Source organism: Charadrius vociferus, unplaced genomic scaffold (assembly GCF_000708025.1).
Source record: "Charadrius vociferus isolate BGI_N301 unplaced genomic scaffold, ASM70802v2 scaffold498, whole genome shotgun sequence".
Classification (NCBI taxonomy): Eukaryota; Metazoa; Chordata; class Aves; order Charadriiformes; family Charadriidae; genus Charadrius; species Charadrius vociferus.
In genome coordinates this window covers 2633370-2653346 of record NW_009649588.1, presented here as the reverse complement: position 1 = coordinate 2653346, position 19977 = coordinate 2633370, and positions in this window count along the sequence as shown.

Here is a 19977-nt window from a genome sequence, read left to right as displayed (position 1 = left end):
AAGAAGGAAACGGCTGTATTAAAAACCAATCAATATTCCCATTGCAAGGGTGATTACATGGGAGGACTTCTGTCTTCATAAGAATCTCTGGCTCCCACCTTTTGATTCTCAAGCTGAATGATGTTATTTAAAACTACCGTTTCAGCATGTAACTTCTATTTCTTTAGGCCTTTTTTTTTCTTAGATCTGCTGCTATCTTTTATAGCTAATCTTTTTAGATTTTTTCATGCTGCTATATAATTCTGAAACATGGAAATTCTGTAATACCAAGTGTTATATCACTGAACTGAAGTGTCAGTCACGATGGGCTCAGTTTTGTACATGTGCCAGATCCTTCACTCTATTGAAACTGAAGTGAAAGCCTATAAATGACAAAAAAAATCCTACACTATGTTTCTCATTCCAAAGAGAATCTTCCTGACTCATGTTCTGCTAATCCACATAATTGACAGCTCTCAGAAATCTCTCTGAATTTCACACCACTTCTCAGCAAATATATTTCTAGTAAAATCGAGTATCAGTTTACTAAAAAGCATCAGTGAGACTTCACAGGCTCCTTGCTGTGATCAGGGAGTCAGATTCTCCCAAAAGTCTCTGCTGGTGTGAACCAGTATAGCTCGACTGAAGTCATGTTTTGCTGAAAGCTATTGCTAGACAGAATTTCAGGCCAGCTCAGAGTGTAACAAATCAACAGAACTGCAGCAATGTGCATCAATAGCAAATTTTTTCTAGGGAATATAAAGCAATGCAAGAGGCTTTTAAATCCAATCTGGATGTCTTATATAGTCTATAGACATAAACAAACCCTAATACCCAGTAAATCCTACAGCCAGAATTTCTTGAGGGATAGAGCTTGCTCCTTTTCTGTTGAATGAGAGAGGAGAGTGCTCTCACGGAAACCTTTGTACAGGCTACATACACAGAATTATTCCAGTGGTTCTGGGGAAGTCACTGCACGAGTACATCAATATTTCTGGGGACAGCTTCCGGAAAGGCTCATAAGTAGAAATGAAGGCAATTACTCTTAGCGAGTAAGAGTTAGTATTCAAGTGGCTAACACTTTTGCTATGGCAGCCTAAACACACTTTTCTATCTTCACGGGAAGACTTTGCTGAAAAAATACATTACTGAGGATTTTGTTGTGGAAGACAGTGCAAGATTGGAGACTACTCTAGAATGCCACCTATCACAGCCTAAAGAGCTCATCTCAGTAGCCTATCCATAGTTCCTGGAGAGGAAGATGGTCCTCCAGAGGATGCTTCAGAGGAGGTCTAACTTGGCTGATGTTCCAGAAGAGCCTCCAGCAATGGCAAAATGTTCTTCCACCCCAGTAAACATACACGTACAGGTTTAATTTTGCAGTGGCCTCAAAATCAGCTACACAAGATCTACTGAAACCTTTAAATAGCATCAAGTCCACATGCCTAATGCTCTGAGAGCCCTACTTGAATACGTGGGTTGGTGACATTCATTATACAAAAGGGGTAGAATTTGTTTAGTGCCCTTAACTTCAAAGAACTCTGGTAGTTAATTTTGTTTAAAAAATTCTCATTCCAAATTTTAATCTGTAATTAGCTGTTGTAACTCTTCAGGTTAAACTTATAATTTAAATTCAAGAGACTTTAAAACTGTCTGGACAAATTAGATATGTACTTAGAATACTGGCACTTCTCCAAGACAAACAGTGTCTGTTATTATCAACAGTGCTAATGTTACCAGAATAACTAGGAAGCTTTACAAATCAGCATGACAAATTAAAACGAGGAAAACCAAAAATCTCTGAAGGCAAGGAGTTTTTAGCACTCATTTAAATTTAATCTTCATGGCTAGATTTGTTTCCATAAACATACGTTTGTTGTAATTAGCTACTGAGATTGGAGCTTAATGAGTTTAATAAATATTTCAGGCTGTTAAGAGATGGAAGTGGCACTGTGATGACTGGAGATTTTCTGCAGTTCAATGAAATATAAATGAAGACTAGAAATTAATAATTAAAAGAAAATTGGAACGACTGAATCACACATTTCCTAAGGGCACCATCCAACTCTCTGTGGAGTGGAAAAAGTTATTAGAACTGGGCATGGACCATAAGCTTCTAAACAATTGTCCAGCACAAGAACAGAAGATCAGTCTGCTGAAGGTAGTCATTAAGGAAACCTGAACAATTATGCACAATGCAGAGAGAGTATTTTCCCAAAACAGGAGATTAAAGAGTGCAGTGGAGGTAATGCTATTTGCTTCAAAACTATTTTCACTGCAATCCCTGTGAATATCACAGAATGTGATGATGCTCTATGAGGAAACAAGTTCATACAGGGCTCATAAATCTTCAGACAACACCCCTCTTCATTTAAACTTCTGGCTGATAAAATATCTTCCCCCCCCTCTTTTTTCCCCCCCTTTATTTTAGAATATTTGGGTTTGAGATATTATAGGAAACATTAATTTTTACACTGTTTGAATTTTGCAGTCTTGAGTATAGACGCAAGCATGTTTCACTTGTATGTAATCCTGGGGCTACTTATTAATAGATTTAGACCACCTTTCACTATCCAGTTATCCATGTTACCAGAATGCAGGGAAAACCGAGACACCATACCAGTCCTAACTCCAGTATTTCACATCAAATCAGATGTATGAGAGATGTCTTAAAAATCATGAGAGAAATGTACAAGTCATTAAATCATTATGTACTCATATTTGCATGAGGGTTTATGCATTAGAAGTCAGTTTTGTCCAGGTTATTTGCTTTAGTTTTTTGTAAACTTTAACCTTTCTTTTACAACTACAAGATGGAAACTTCTCTTTTTAGATAAAAGGTAATATCCTTAAATGGCCACATGATTTCAAGGAAGTTGGGACATTACCTCCTCCTTAAATAACATCACTAAAGTTGATAATAAGTATCAAATCTTGGACATAAAAAGCAAAATTTTGGAATATGGAACTTCCTTTTATTACTGACTGACTATTCTTAGAGCAGGGACAATTTTTGCTTTTAGATGATGAAATCACTCTTCAGAGAAAACAAATTAAATGTGGCTTGTTGTGAAGATTCTAGCTCATGTGCTGCCTTCAGGTGCCTGTGGCTAGAGACACCTCTTAAAACCAGCCAAGGAAAATTCTCTTCCATAATCTTGGGGCAAGTACTAAACCCGACCTTGCAGCTTGATGTAGAGTGTTTGCCCAGGGTCTCGAGAATCTCATGATTTGTGTTGCATGGAAGATACTCTATGGATAATCTAGTCCATAATGCATAATAATTCACTGCTTCAAAGAAAACAGAGCACTGTACATTTATCAAATAACTGTAATGTCATGAAAGGCTGAAAGATATAAGAGTAAGATTAAACTACAGAGACAGAAAGTTAAGTATTTAAATGTTAATGTGCAAACACTTGCTACATACCATAAAATACATAAAAAATCTGAAAATAGAAGAACACACTAATAATGGAGAACTGACTTCAGGCCCATTCTCAACTATTGTTTCAGTATTTGATTAGAGGTTATCACTCAATAATAAGGTGTAATCTAGCAAGCAGAAAACATTTTGAAACGAGGCTTGGAGAACTACCCCTTACTTTGATTACCAAACAAATACTAAAGTTGTTACTTTAATGTGGAGTGCAAATGTCATGTCAAAGGACACTGGTGAGGCTTTTCCTTTTCTTCCTCTCTGGCTCTTTAAATCACAATGTTAAATTAGCCTGAGTCACAGGCCAGACAAAAGAGGTAAACAATCTAACCTTTGGTTTGTAGCTGTTTTTTTTCCTTACTTCACTCAATTTTTCTCCATTTTATTCAGCAGGCCTGCAAATGGAGCATTGTCAAACTTGTTTTCCTGGTTTGACTCATAGCTCATTCCTTATGCAGATGCAGGAGAGGGGGAAGGGGGGTTTCTACGTGGGTTCAGCATGTCCTAAATTATCCTTATTTCATGTAGTTCAGACAGGCGCTTCCACTGGTTAAAATATTTTGCAGAGTACATATGTCTCAAGAAATATAGCAACATGTTAACTATGAATATACCAACCACAAAAATCAGCTTATCTCAAGCTGTTCATAAAGACAAGAAATAAAATGAATGACGAAATTAAGAATCAGCTGTCATCACTTTGTAATACTCTCACCCCATATATTTTCATAATTTCACATTGTTATGTCACAGAACTCTCTAACGATTGTACAAGTTGTGTGTCATGAGGTGGAAAGATTTAAAATTGCTGAAAAAAATTGGTATGTTTCTTCTTTCTTTTTTCCTCATAAGTTTGACAAGTTTCTCATCATCCTATTAACAGAGGGCTCAGTAGCTGAAAGCTGCTAAACATTATATTCCAAAGAACGTGAATATAGTTCAAATAATATAGATTAATAAAATAGAAATCATAACTGCAAATAAAGAAAGCTAAACAGAAACATGTTTGACATTTTGCAAATAAATCTTCAAAAATCAAGCCCCATGAAAGTATATTCTCATGAACTCAAGTGGAAAAATGTGATCTCAAACCAAATGTTTATTTTTCAAACAAAGGAAGAAGTAACCAGTCCATTTTATTCCAATGTCTTCATTGTGGTCTAATTAATCAAATCAAAACGAAAAAAAAAAAGGTAACAATTTGCCAGACACATAAAAGAGATGTCTGATGCTGATGATTAAACAAACAACTCCCCCAAACAGGCTGAATTGTTTCTAGAGGAAAGAATTCTAGGGGCTTTTGAGCCTTCTGAACTTTTTCTCATAAGTTGTTTTCAAAAGATCAAATACAAATTTACCATTTATCAATCATATTACATACAAGAATTGGGGGTCTCTTTGAAATTCTCTTCACTTGAATTTCTGCACCTACTTTAAAAAAGAAAAAGGTCTTTGGATTTTTTTTCTTCTAGAAAATACCCCATTTATGAATAGCTCTACTAAAACATATACGACTACAAAACCAAGCACAGATGCAGGTGTTTGGTACATCATTTGTAACATGAGTTCCTGATGAACTCAAGCAAGTAATTTCTATTAGTCTCTCAAGTAAAGAGCAAATACCAATACTTTTATGAAGTACCTTCATTATAACAATTCAGAGTTTGATAGATGCTTGTTTCTTGCCATATTTCCAGCAGCTTGCCAGGGGCAGCCTTAGTCCCTGATGGCAATGTACTTACATCATTTTACACCTACAGTAACAGTTGTTTCAGTGAAATTCTCTATTTTTATATTCATGCCATGTTTATGCTCCTATATCACAGACATGTGGCTCAGAGACATCACTGAACAGGTTTCCTAGAGCTGAAAACTAGATCTATTGGTTACCAAATATAAAATACCTTTAAGGCAGAAATGAATGTCAATAAATAACGAAGAGAACATAAATCACTGTTATTTTTCTAAATGGCAAAGGGTTTTAGCTTATTCACTCCAACCAGAGATACAGAGGGAAATCGTATCAAGCATAAGCAAACTGGAGATTGTACATTGGAATAATGAAAAGAACATGCAGACAAAACTTCTTGAACACTAGAGCCACATGTTCCCACTCAGAGACATTATGTGAACCAACACATGGGGAATTTAAACCACAGCCTCTTTGTGCCCCATGCACAATATTTTAAGGCCAATTAATTTGTGTGTTCACACACCCGATGTGTGGTCTCCTCTCCAGTCCAACCACATTGCCGATTGCTGGTGCCACGAATACCTTTTCTCTGCCAGGCCAAAATAATGCACTGACCCTCTTGAAAGGCTGTTACACTGGTGCTTTCCATGCAGAACCAGTTCACGCAGAGAAACAGGAGTTTCATTGCCTTCTGCACCAGTGTGGACTTCACCTGTTTTGAAAACTGGTAATACCAAATGTCAGAGAAAATTATTTCAACATGCTGTGGCTGCTGCTCTGTAACTGTGGCTACTGTGTTTCAGTCAGAGAAGGGCGTAAGATGTTTTTCTATTGTTTTATTTGATTTCAGCCTCTATATAAAAGAGGTCAGAGCTCTAAGTCATCTTTGTGCTTTTTTAATAACCAAAATCAAATGGAAATTTGCACGCTTACAGACAAAAAACAGTCCCAAAGACAAAATAAATTTTCAGCAAGAACTGACAGTCAACTTAAAGGACTAACACATGAAGAGGATATAGAAGTGTATCTGGGGGCATGTGCAGATATATATAAACAGTAGCATATACTGAAAAATGAGACATGTATGTTTGAAGTACTAATTAAGTTATTGCTATTGTACAGAGAAAATACATTTCTAGTTACATAGCTCTTATCTGTCACTTTCTTATATACATCAATACAATGAGTTTCCTTGGTGATAAATATCAACTCTTTTACAGAGAATCTGACACAGAATTATTCATATTTATGGTTTGCTTAGTAATAATTGTGAATGTCATCTTTGGTGAGTAAATTGAATATTCCCCATATTTCCAGCCTAGCAGAGGATCCTTTACTAATACTGATTAATATTACCATCTATTCCACTGTATGATCACAATACTGCCATGTGTACTCTGCAGGACCCAGAAGAGACCATTCTCAAAGAACATGTCACAGAAGAGTCCTTCTCAAGAGAGTTGAACTTTAGGATAGCAAACAAATCAGTTGAGAGAGGTTTGATTGCTTAAACAGTTGTTCATCCCAGCACACTACAACCTTTAAGGATCTGACAAGATGAATAATTTCTTAAATCAAAATCCCCATTAAACTCCAAGAGCTTTACCCAGGCTATTTTGCAGCTTTAGGTTTTGCATACAAGGTTTTGAAAATTTCCCTTTTTGAGTAAAAACAGAAAACGGGCTTCGAAAACTGACTTCCTACCCAGCTGGCTGACACAGCCTGAAATCCACCTGGCCACAAAGGATTTTCAAAAAACACTGGAGGCAAGGAATGGTGTTGAGGGGATCTACAACTGCAACCTAGAGGCATATGAAATATTTTAACAGTCCACTTGTGAAGTTCTTACTGTAAAATAGAGTTGTCCTTAACTGGCATCATCATTCCCTTCACCCAGCCTACAGTCTTCTGTTGCTTTTACTCTGTTTTAAAGGGAATTGATCCTTTAGTAAATTACCAGAGGGCACTGAAATCAGCAGGGGTCTTTTCCGTTCACTCGCACACTTGTTAGATTAGGCTCATACATATTCCCTTGCTGTAACACGGTACCCTGATAATGTCCGGAGAATCAAGTCTCCCTCTTTCCATCTGTGGTACCAAGACAAGCCTAGTGAACTGTCTATCAGACAACCCACTCCATGTTAGCAGTGGGAGGAACACTCATAACGCACACTCTAGTGTTTCTGTGCCTCACCTTGCAGTCGGGTGTCATGGCACGCTGCCCGTGCTTTGGGATCAGCGGATCGCGTCACCCCAAAGAAAGAACAAATATTTTACTGTTCTTGCAGTTACAGCTATGGAGCATTAGCAAGGAATAATTTTTCATCTCACTAAGGTCTTCAGTTCTATTATTATTATTGCTTTTGAACTAAAAATGTCTGCTTTAATCAATATGGTTATAGTTTTCTTTCTGCCATCCGTTAAAGTCAGTAAAGTATCTCCAATACAGCCCAACCAAAAGGACATTTCCTCTCAAAAGAGCAGCATGTTTCATGAAACAATTTATTTAAAGAACATCTGCTTGAGTTTTCAGACTGTTGCTGTAGGATATGGTTACACTGAACTGTAAGACAAAAATGTCTGGTTTTACTGTGTTCTGTATCTCAGTTATTAAGTCAATTTTATAGGACCACTTACGTAGGCTGAAAGTTTTCCTAATAAATCATTACAGGATATTTAGTCCTCTCTCTCAGTTTGTGGTCTTTGTTTGTTTTCCAGTAACCACAAAACATCTGAATTAAATTATCTAGCAAATTTGATTACTTGTATTCCAGAAGTTGTACATCTTCAAGATATGCAAATGACATTGCTACATCAGCAACCTCATATTCTGACTGCATTTAAATCACCCAATTCCCCTTTCATTGCATTGCTATCACATAGGTGTTAGATCTAATACAAGCAATATTATACAGCTTCAACTTTTTCTGAAGTTGAATATATACATTTTTTAAAAATTTGTGCTTGGATCACGTCACATGTCCCGTTTCACCTTTTTTTTGGCCATGACCCACTGCCCCTGAAGCTGATAAAGAAAAAATAAGCTGGCATCTTGCGTAATGGTATAGGCTATATGGTTTTAGGATAAAAGGCTCTGAAAGAGGGGTCATGATGATACCCAGGTGACTATTTTGTCCATTCCAACAAATTCCTTAACTAAATAGAAATAATTGAGTTTGAAAGTGTCTGAACGTCCCATCTGGATATGCCTCACCTTAGAAAGATTTGAATGTATTTAAAATTTTGAAACAACTTTTGGAGAAAACTCAATGTATTTTTCAGAATTCAGTTTCTTCAAAATAACTAACAGCCATCTTGATTCCAAAGTGTTTCGTTTCTGCACAACCTCAATATTTTTTACAAGATAAGGCATTTATGTTCCAATCAGCTGTGTATGTTTGTTTGTTTGTTTGATTGATTTGTTGCAGCCATGGTGTAAATGAATTTAGCACAGAAGAGATGGCATATTTTTTGGGAAAAAAAAAAAAAAGCAAAAGTAAAAAATAAACAAATCCCAAAGATGATACAGTAACTCTTAATTTTCTTTAACAATATGAGAAACCATTTTTTTTTAAATTTGCTTTTTCTGCTTAAAAGTGAGCTCTAATTGAGTGCAAAAACTCTTAAATCCAAATCCAAAATAATAATTCTAAAACAGCTTGAGCCACTGGAGGGCAAGTGTAACCCATGAAATGCATTGGCTATAACCTGAGAGGTGTCTTTCCACGTTAGCATTCTTCAGCACGCGGAATACAAAAGTTAATCACATCAGATATAAAATTAAGCATAGTTTTGACACACTACAGTTAATTGGAATTTTATACAATAAGTTCCTGGAATTACACAGGGTCAATACAGAATTACCTCAGCAATCCCCCATGGCACAGAGATTGTCCCATCAGGCAAGACAAGAATGTACCATACATTCCACTATTCAAACTGGGCTTTTAAATGTTTAGATTTTTTGGGTGGGTGATGGAGGCAAAGAAAAGGAAAATGAACAGTCTTTCAGCAAACAGTTTGATATAACATAATAGGAGCAGAAAGTCTTTCTCCTCTGCATTGCTCCCCTGGCATGCATGAGCAGACAAGGAGGCTTTCAGGAGCTCTGTTTGTGTCACACTCCAAGCTACATTCCACATTTCCTTGCTTTGGGCACCACTTGTAGTTTGCATATTCCTTCAGGATGCCAAACATCCCTGGGAAAACAACAGCAAAAACCCAAACATACACAATACACAGCCCATTCTCACACAGAAGAAGCCTCAGCTGGAAAATCTAGACAATAAAAGCTTTAAATAAAAAATATTATCTCTAGGCAGAACTGTATTTTCTTCGTCCCCTAGAGAATTTTTCTCTTGTTTCTGGCTTTGTTTTTTGCCAGTGGGTACCCTGCTTCCCTGTTGTTTGAGGTAAAGAAATCTATAATGATGTTTCTTTCTCCATTAAAATGTCCCTGCAAATGACTAGAGATAAATTCACAAGATTTTAAAAAGCCTCAGTGGATGCAAAGTTGGAAAACTGAAATGTTTTACTGCCACACTTAGAATCTTACAGAATGTCAGTAAACCTAATGAATCTTAGTACAAAGCACACAGGTTGGTTCATTGCAACACAGCTTGCCTGCAAGCAACAACTTTGTCGTTACTGATCTCCTGCCTACGCAGAGGTGCAGAGGGAGGTTTACTTCCCACATCTCCACTGTTTGCAGAACCTTCAGAAGCAGCGTGTTACTTTTGCACACACATTTGCCAGCTGTTTTATCTTACAGATCACTCAGGGCTTTCAGGATAAGGGAATGTTCCTACAGAGGAAGATGGTGAAAGAAAGCAGTGTAACACCCTTCCTTAACGTACTTCCATTTTCAAGCTGTTCCAGAGGTGAACTGCTGAACATTAAGTACATTAGTCACCACGTCTACATCCAGGGGTTTGGTATTACCAAGCCTCAAGCAATGCTCCGTTCTGTGAGAAGTGAAATTCCTGCATTTTTCATGCATTCAGTTCTGTTATTATTTAATGTTCACAGTCTACAAGCTGTCTAACCTGTGCCTTGTGGCAAGTCTGCTGCAGGCCTGAGCTTTCACAGGTCTCCATGAGATGCTATTATGGCCTAATAGGACTTTTCTTCAGAATGAAGCCAGGCTGTGGGACTGCTTAAAAGTGGAGTTTTCAGAGGAGCAGGAGAATATAGCGTGAGGCCTCAGTTATTCTGTGCTATGAGGGAAGCAGCAGCAAAGCACGATGATCTCCTCTGGCAGATCCATGAGAATCTGGAGATACTCAGTCTGACCCCTGCTAAGCCATACTCTATAAGTATAGCACTCTTTCTAAGGATCTTCATTAAGGCTCCATCTCATTAGTTGTCTTGTAGAAGAACATGATCAGGATCTTAGTTCCTTTATTTGCTCCTCTGAGGTATGATTTCTATCAGCTCTTTCCATCCAAAGATACCTCACAAAACAGCACAAGATAACCAGACCTCAGCAAGGCAGTATGCGTTTGACCCAAGAGGAATGCACAGTTTACAGATGAGTATATTTTTAACATTCAGGATCTGTGTGGTTTTGCTCTTCTCTTTTCACGGGTGCACATTTTAAATCATGCTTTGAAAGACTGACCTTTTGCTGAAGAGACATAAAGCTGGTGTGAGAAGGATTAGGGGAAAAGGAGCAATAAAAATCTTTATTAATTTTTACTTCTTCTGTTGCTAACAAAGGTATGATGAGAAAGCAGCCTGCATGTAGTTCTGTCCATCACTTCCCCAAAGTTGAGCTTCACATTGCATTCAAATCTGAAAAAAGTGAGGCCGAGGAAAGATAAAGATATATTTTACTTTGTCGTGCATGGGATCTGGCTAAAGCAATAACAGCCCCACAGAAGAAACCCAGTCCAGTTCCTGCAGACGTAGCTCTTTGTTTACATGTCCTATACGAACGTTAGGGGGTTGCTTTGTTAGATTTTTACAGAGTTCACAATAGTCCAGCTCTGAAGCCCACCAACATTGGAATTTTTGTTTTTCAACTTGTACCAGGTTTTCCTGCAGCTCTTTGACTTGTACAGACTTGTACTTTGTTGTTTTGGTTGGTCAAGAAAAGCACGGCAGGATTTCATAGGGAAACTTAAGAAGGTCTCAAGAATCTTTAGTTTCAAGTTATTAGGACAGTTCTATTAAATCTTTGGGTGACTCCAGGCTCAGAGCCCTCCTGTAGTAGGCACCCTATGGTACATTACTGCCTGCTTCCAGTGAACTAGTAGGAGTCGATTTGTTTTTTTTTAATATGATACAAATAGTTTTTATTAAAGAAAGTATGACTGTAGAAAGGGATGCAGTCTTGTGATGATTAAAGGATCTTTAACCTGTTCAGCGTCAGTGCAAATCTGGGGCTGAACAATGTATGAACATCTACCACTATTAATTAATTGCTGCATTTTAGGTTTGATATGGGACAGGAGAGATCACTATAATATATCTGAGACGCATTTTTCTTTCACCACCTCTCACACGCTTTTTATATCCACCCATCAAGTACTTTGTTATATTTAAATTATAAACTCTGGTCTGGGCCCATCCCTTTTTATAAGTTTGCACAGTGCCTAATGTAACAAGCTCCTACCTTTGTGGAGTTCTGCAGTGCAAACTAAAGATGTCAACTCTCCCAAAACCTACATACAAAAGGACATTAAGTTTGTGAAGTAAGGATTCAACAACCTTACCTTAGAGTACCAGAATTAAGGTTTCCTCTGTAAATGCCTATGCAGTCTTAATTTGGCATACATGAATATATGTATTATGGTACAGACTCTCATTATACAGCCATGAGCCTTGTACAGGAACAGGCAATGCTCACTACCGCTATTGAGTATTTTATTTTGTTCCCCTCCTTCACTGCATAACCTCCCTGCTGCACCTCATCAGACTCGTGAGTCTCCCATAATTGCCAAATGTACTATCTTATTTTGGTTGCCTGGTTTAAGAAGCATAGAGCTTGACTTTTTAAAGCAATGACAAAGTATAGCACATTCCCACTTAGAACAGATGTCAACGCAATAGAGATCTTGTCACATCTGCAAGCCAGAAACATTAGCTTAGATATCTCAAGTTGGATCCCCAGAAAATGAGGAACATAGCACTACCAACTCCAAAACCTTGGTTTAAATCACTCACTTTTTCTAACTACATAAAAGTATCTGCCAAACGTATAGCTCACCAGACATACATTGCACTACACAAGCACTGATTTGTCTTAATACTTGAATCCTCTGCCCATTTTACTGTAGGCACAACATGTCTCCTCAGAGATCTCTTTGAGCTGTCAGTTATTTAGCAACGTCTTCTCAGGGCTAAAAGCTTACTTTAGTCTGTGTAAACTAAGCACCTGAATACAGGTACAGTTCTCATTAGATTTGTGTCTCGGAGGAGAACTTGGCACATATTTACTGCCTTGCCAAGGTCTTCTAAGGGAGTTCCTGTGTGATCCTGCCAGCTTCCTAATCCAAATAGTTTGGAAAAATATGGCTGTAGAGCATGCTGTGTCACACACCTGTGGTGGCGTCCAGCTACAGCCTCAGTAATAAATTCACTGCAGCACCCAAGGAGACTAATTTCTCGTAAATGTCTATCACACAAAATGCACAGGAGTCTCCTTTAGTTCACCCGAGACTGATCTTCTATAAATCTGCATTGACCTAGGACGTTGCTTGTATCGTTGACTTCTTTGACCCAAATTTGGCTACTTACCATACTCCTCCTTGCTGTTTTAGGCTGTGAAGGGTGCCTAATGATCATGTTGTTATCTTATAGCAAGATCCACAGAGCAGTGATCTCCTCCTATTCTTCTCCCATCAGCCTCAAGACAAAATTAACAGTTCCCCTTCTCATGGTGAGTGTACCATGTATAAGCAGCATGACACCTAGCCGGTCTGCTATAGAGTCTCACCCTCACAAATCTTTTTCTTTGTTCAGACACCTGTTTTGCCCTTGAGCTCTATTTAATCCAAATCTGTGAAGCTCACTGCAACCTTTGAGGAGAAGGAGCAAAGAACACCAGTAACAAATTACCTGGACTACCTATGCTTGCAAAAATAATACATACGGACCAAGCAGTTTTAAAGTTTACTGATGTTGGGATGAAGATTCAGTTTCCCCTTAACCAGACAGATATAAGAGTGTCTTCCCCTGAAATTCTTGTATTAATTAAAGAGAAAATAGTGCTTCACTGGAACAAATCCCTCGTGATACTTCCTAATCATCAATTTACAAGTACAGATTCTAAAGCAAAACAACCCGCGGGTGGTTCTGAGATCATTAACAAGATATAAATCTTTTAATAAATAATCTCATGGGTATGGCATCTTGGGAAGACGGGTACCGAATTCTGCACTATTTTAAAGCCTGCTGTGCAGTTCGGCCGGATGCCAGTGCTGAAAAAGAACAGCCTGAGTCTTGGCATGGCAAGCCTCCAGTGGGCAGCGTCAGTCTGTGAGTGGTCATATTGTGCTCTTCCAGGGCACTGTTCTGCAGAAGCTATCAGAGGAGGAGGCCTATATACTCTAGTGGAGCATTAGTGATGTGTAAATCCAAGTGTTTTCATGCTGTCAACTGAAGCCTACTTAACACAGACTGTGTGCGCAGCATGTAAAATAATGGTGAGCACTTCCCTTCCCAGTGTGCTAAGGCCACCCTTACAGCAAGGACTGGGAAAGAAAAATAGCTGCCCTGACAATTTTCATTTAACTCTTTCAATAAAAATATGGTACACAGAGTCTCTAAAGGTGTGTATGTCTGTGGTGACAGCAACATGAGGAAAAACTTGTAGGGGGGACCATAATTCTGGATGTGCTTTCCCTGTTAACATGGCTGTAAGTGATGGGTGATCTCAGAGGTGGCTGAATTCAGTGCCTTTCTGACTGGAATGATAATGCCATCAAGAAGATAACAAATGAGATGAAGCATCCAAAATGCCTTATTAGCCTTTGATAGGATGTGAGGAGCTGCCAGCAGAAGCAAAATATATTCAACCTGCATTTCAGCTGTTTTGTGTATGGAAGTGCAGTGTTGGAGCAACGTGGAGGGTGTGCGTGCATTAGTTCTCCTTCCATGTGGCAGAGTAGGTGGAAAAAAAAGCCAGGAGGAAGAATTATAGTAGTCTCTCTTTTATTGTTGTGATTTTATTTGTAGTCAGCTTTGTCCTTTCAGTCAGTTATTTACAATCTGTTGTTTGCTCTATTTATTGTTACAGGATCTTACACTTGGCCCACAAAGTCAGCGTATTTTGCATGGGGACTGTATCAATTTGATGTTTCTTTTAGCAGTCTTTTTTCTGTTCTAAACTGCTTGCTCTGGATATCTGGTATGAATAGCTAATATAGAGTTAGTCTATTCTGTTGGACAGCAGTACAAGGTGTAGGACAGCTTATTGGGGTGTATTACAATGAAAAAAACCTCAAACAACTTAAGAAAGAGGCTTTGTGTATTCCCTGCCCCAGCTGACTCCACTGTTGGTTAGGACAGCAGCACAGCATGTGGTCAGGCTCCTTCGCTGCCTCTCATTGTCTTCGCTGAGACTACACTAACTATATATTGCTGAGCACAAGTCTTCATTTGTTTCTGCTCTCCTCCTTGCCTCCACCCTGGGAATATATATAATGGAAGAGAAGTACTTTGACCCGTTTTTACACTTCACAGTATTCTGGCATCAGCCAACCTTCCACGTGTAGCTGCTATGGTTAAAACAACACTGTTATACTAGCACCACCCCAGCGAAAAGATGTAACAAAGTGCTGGTACTGCAAGGTATGCAGTCCCCATGTTGATGCCTCTGCCAAGCCCAGCTGTTAAAGCCACCATGAGCCAAACACAAGATAATCAAATTATTTTTTTAAAGATAATACATGGAGCACTCTCCATCCTCTGACTTTTGAACTTCACAATTTTGCCTGCTATGGAAGGTAGAAATACAATCTGTTACACTCTCTGTTACTATTTTAACACTGATTGGAGATTCTTCACTCACATTATTACAAAAGCTTTTTTCAAGGCAAACCCTAATTCTGCAGTTTAGCTCAAGTACTGGAAGACTCAGAAATAGATGTGAGGCTTGAAAACTAAAGGAACTTGAGTTTCAAGGGACATGTGACAGAATCATATGACTTGCCATAGTGGTACATACTATAAAGAGAGAGATCCCATTTTATCAATGGGAATCTAAGGCTTAAACTATTCATGTGGTCTCTTCTCAGCAGCTAGCAAATATCTTCAAAATATTTTTATTATTTTGGGCTATTTACATTCTTATATCTATTATGTTTAATGGATCAAAAAAAGGGTGGATCTGAACTCATTCTTATTGGCGAGTGAGTAGGTGAAACTGCCCAGAAATAAACGGGCTGCTCCACTGTCTCGGCTCCCTAAACACTGTACCAAAAGTATATTTCCTCACACTAATCTCATCAGCCATATGTCTCCTGTCCTACAACACTATGTAACTGTTCAGTCCTTGGAAAAACAGTCATTTCTTATAGTGAGTAATTTAGCCACATGCCCTCAAGATAATCTCTTGAACAGGATGTGCAACTGATCTATTTTAACAGTAAAGTATTCATAAGGAAGTATTCCATAGTAACGCATTAAAGGAGTTGTCAGAGCAGAATAAAAGAAAGGAATAAATTCAACTCTGCTTATAAATATGTAGCTGAGCAATTTAGTTCAGTGTATTCTGTGGTCAGTGTATTCAGATCACACTGATGGTTCTGCTATGTCCATTTTTCATCACCGCAGTACCTGGCAGGACAGCACCTGGAAGCCTTAAGAGTTTGAGGACAACATGACAGAAAACCACTTGAAAACATTTTATACTGCAGATGTTGTCATCCCATGGGAAGGAAAGTATGTCAGGAATTCTTCTACCATTCCCTATGATTATGTGGAAAGCTTCTAAATGCATCTCTCACAGTCAACCCACAACTGCTGAAGTATGAGATAAGAAAGATTAGTTTAGTTGGGAGCAGACCTAACTTGAGGGTCTGCTCGTATACGACATTCATCAGTTCTACCAAACATATAGCATCAAAATACTCCTGCTACATTACCCAACATTTGCGACATTCACTGCATCATACATGCCTGCATATTGCTTTCCATTGCAGGATTTCAGCAAAACAAACCCTTCAAATAGGAATTACAGTGTTAGCCAAGTGGTAATAAGGATTTACAGGGAAGTAAACTTAAAGGTTTAATGCAAGTGAGCAACACCTGCTTACGCTGTCTTACACAACTTTCTGACTGGCACACAGGCTGGGTCTACACAGTATCTTCTTTGCTGATAACAGAAGCAAAATATAGGCAAACCCTCTTATAGCATGGTAAGATGCACTAGGTAAAAATTCAAGAGAATGAGGAGATTCCAACATTTACTGTAAACTAACTTGACAATAATGCAAATTATATGATTGTTTAAGTTCAAGGGATTCAGACTGTGGTCTATCGAATGAGAGCCCATGTAAAAAGAGATGCCTCAGTGACATGTGGGTAATAAGGGTGGATATGCACATCGGGTTTTTTCGTCAAGCAGCCATAAGTTAATCAGCAAACCTGAACATGATTACTGCAGTGTAAAAGCTAGTGTAATCATTTTCAATGAGCTGTCATCAGCCTTTTCTTTTTTACACGCGTATCTGATATTCCCAAGTCTTAACCTGGCCAATACAGTCAAGACCCGTCTGCCTTCTGCTTGGAAAGTGCCTGAATGTAACCCTGCAGCTTCCTACCTCCCTCCCTTCTCCATCAGTCAGGCTTCCTGGCCCATTTACCCTTTTCATCAAGAAAGCAGGATTGCTTTTCTAAGATCCCATGGCCATCAGACAGAGCAAACATGAATCCTGACGACTGCCAGAGCAGAAAGAGACCTGTTTCTGCCCACAGCTGCAGGAGTTGAAGAGTGTTGGTAGACAAATTATGGCACTTGGTGACAAATGTTTCAATACCCAGCAAGAGTTTTCCCACTGGCCATCCTAGTCCCCAGTGCTACCACAGGAGTATATCTTCCTTATCATTAGATCAATCTTCAATTTTGCATTAATTAAAAATGATAGGGTCTTTATAATTGAATTAAGGATTATTTTATAGGCTTAGAAACTGAGATGATCTGTGAAATATATATATTTTTTTTAATGCCAAATGTTTTAATACCTATGGGAATGCCTTCTTTGATGAAAGATTTTAGCTATATGATCTCTAGTGAAACATTTGAAGCAGCAGCTCCCGGCAACAGTAATTGACAGGGCTTGTTATAAGGAATTTTAACTAAATAGACTAAGAGATAATGATATGTGGTTAAGTAATTTAGGCAGGATATCAGAAGAAAATTCAGAGTGAGATCTGTTAGACAATGAAAATATTGTCCAAAGGAACTGATAAAAGCCACATCACTTAAAATATTTAAAGCTGGTTTGTTTAAAGCTCTAGAGAGGATAATTACATTGAATCAATCTCCATTCACAGAGAATGAAATCAGCTTCTATTCAGGAGCACGAAATAAATTACTTAACTGGCCATCGTAGTCTCTAAGTGAGGTGACTCCATGGTTTTGCTTCTCTTCAGGGGACGATGCTTCACTCTATATGTTTGTTTTCAGAGAGAAAAACACTTCTAAAAGGGAATTAATCTGGAAGACTAGTTTAGATAGCTTCCCAAAACCACAGCTGTATGCCAGTGTATAGTATATGGAATGGTGTAATAAGGCTGTAAATTTTTACCTCATCTTCTGTTTTTACTGGAACACAAACAGTTCTTCCACGTGGCTGGTAAAACACCATTCTGCAATATTTGACGGATTGTCTATGGTGTATTTTCCTTCAGCACATTTAATCAACTCATCTGAAAGTGCTTTTTTGCTTTTCCATAATGTTGAGTCTCAGTTCTACTGTATGGATGATTACAAATTAGGATCCCTGTGTCATTATAGCACTATGTCATATCATAAATCAACCACTGATGGAAAATGTTGACAAGAGTGATTTATAAGTTTTCAACTCTGAGCCCTATCTAGATGTGCTCTGATTGTTTTGCAATTATTCCTTGGAGGACATATGTAAGAACATTCAGAAGTGGGGCACTCGTGAGTTCCTGTCTGAGAACAATGAAAATTATGATTGCAGTACAGGAGCTGTTCTTATGCTGTAACAAGACTTTGTATTGAGGGCTGGTTCCAAATGGAAGTTTTTTGATGCAGACATCTGTTAATAAAATATTTACTACTTAACTTTGATATGGAAATAGACCAGTAAGTCTGATTAAGTCCTAGACAATCCTTAGGGCAAAAAGCAATACAAAACAACCTTCCTAGCCCTCAGTTTTAACTAAAATGAACAATTATACAATACATTAGAGTTACATCAAGGTTTCAATTATAAGGCCATTTTCCAATGGATTTAGATGCCACGTAGAAAAAGGATCAAAGTCTGCTACAGCACGAACAAACGTCCTCACTGTGAAGCGCATCCATCCAAATACATATCTGCTCCTTATAATTTAATTCATATATATATTCCTAATTCTAGAAAGACTCAGGTTCGTATTAACTAAATCCTGGCAGCAATCCACTGATCATAATGAGATTATCCACAGTTTATCGACTTAAGACTATGCATAAATCTCTAGAGCAATGGAAAATTAATTTTTTGCACACATGTATTTATTTTATACAAAAATATTTAGGACAGCAGTCTGACTTTTCTACAGTTTATTTTTAAAATGATGGTACCTCACTTTGCACAATTCTTAGTGTTTGTGCATGCACAAACATACGTCTCGATATATTCCCTTTTTAAGGAAAGATGTGTATATAGGTATGTATCCAGGTACTTTTGAGTTAACCACACAGCAATTAAATGCATACATACAAACAGACAGACATATTTGTACAGATATACACAGAGTTACATATTTATGTATTCATAAATATTTATATATGTGTCTGTATGTGTATATATATGTATACATACACACATGTAAAAATAAATATAATAAGAAGCAGAGTAAGTGGAGAGCCAGAGCTACACAACACCTTAGAATCCACGTTTCAAATACATAAATACGTGGTACTAACATAGATTAACATTAGAAGGGATTAGGACAAAAAGGAAATAGTGGATTATCATGAACGAGTTGAGACTAATAAGGAAGAATAAATAGCTGAAAATTGGAATACTTCCCCAGTAATTATCGGATCTTACTTATCCCCAGTATCTTCTCCATGTCAATGACTGTGTTAGTTCAGAAATTCATGTACAAATATTGCCATTAGTCAGTATTTCATTTTTGCAGAATAATCTAATTGTCCTGTGCACAGATTTGTACTTCATGCTTTACTACCTCTTCCTGTCTTTGTAGTATCACAAGTACAGTCTACTTCCTGACAAAATAAGATAGTTAATATGTGGTATGTCAGTAGAAGAAAATAGTGTAGCAATTCCAGCTGGTTCACAAGCTCATCATAGACAAGTGTGTACTTCCACCTGGCCCATAGCATTTTGGTCAGATTAGCTATTCAGACAGCATGCACTGCCCCAGCAGCCAGCTGGCTTCTCCTGTGTCCACAGGTGAGCAGGTGGTTAGTCTGCTGTAGGAGCAAGGGGCTGTGCAGAGTAAGAATAAAATAGAAGAGAATAGAATCATCTAGGTTGGAAGGGACCTTTAAGATCGAGTCCAACCATCAAGCTAACACTACCAAACCCACTACTAAACCATGTCCCTCAGCACCATGTCTACCCGTCTTTTAAATACCTCCAGGGATATGTGGTTCATAAAGAACTATATAGGTTCAATTCTCTTAGCATATATGCCATTAGAATCTGCAGTAAAAACA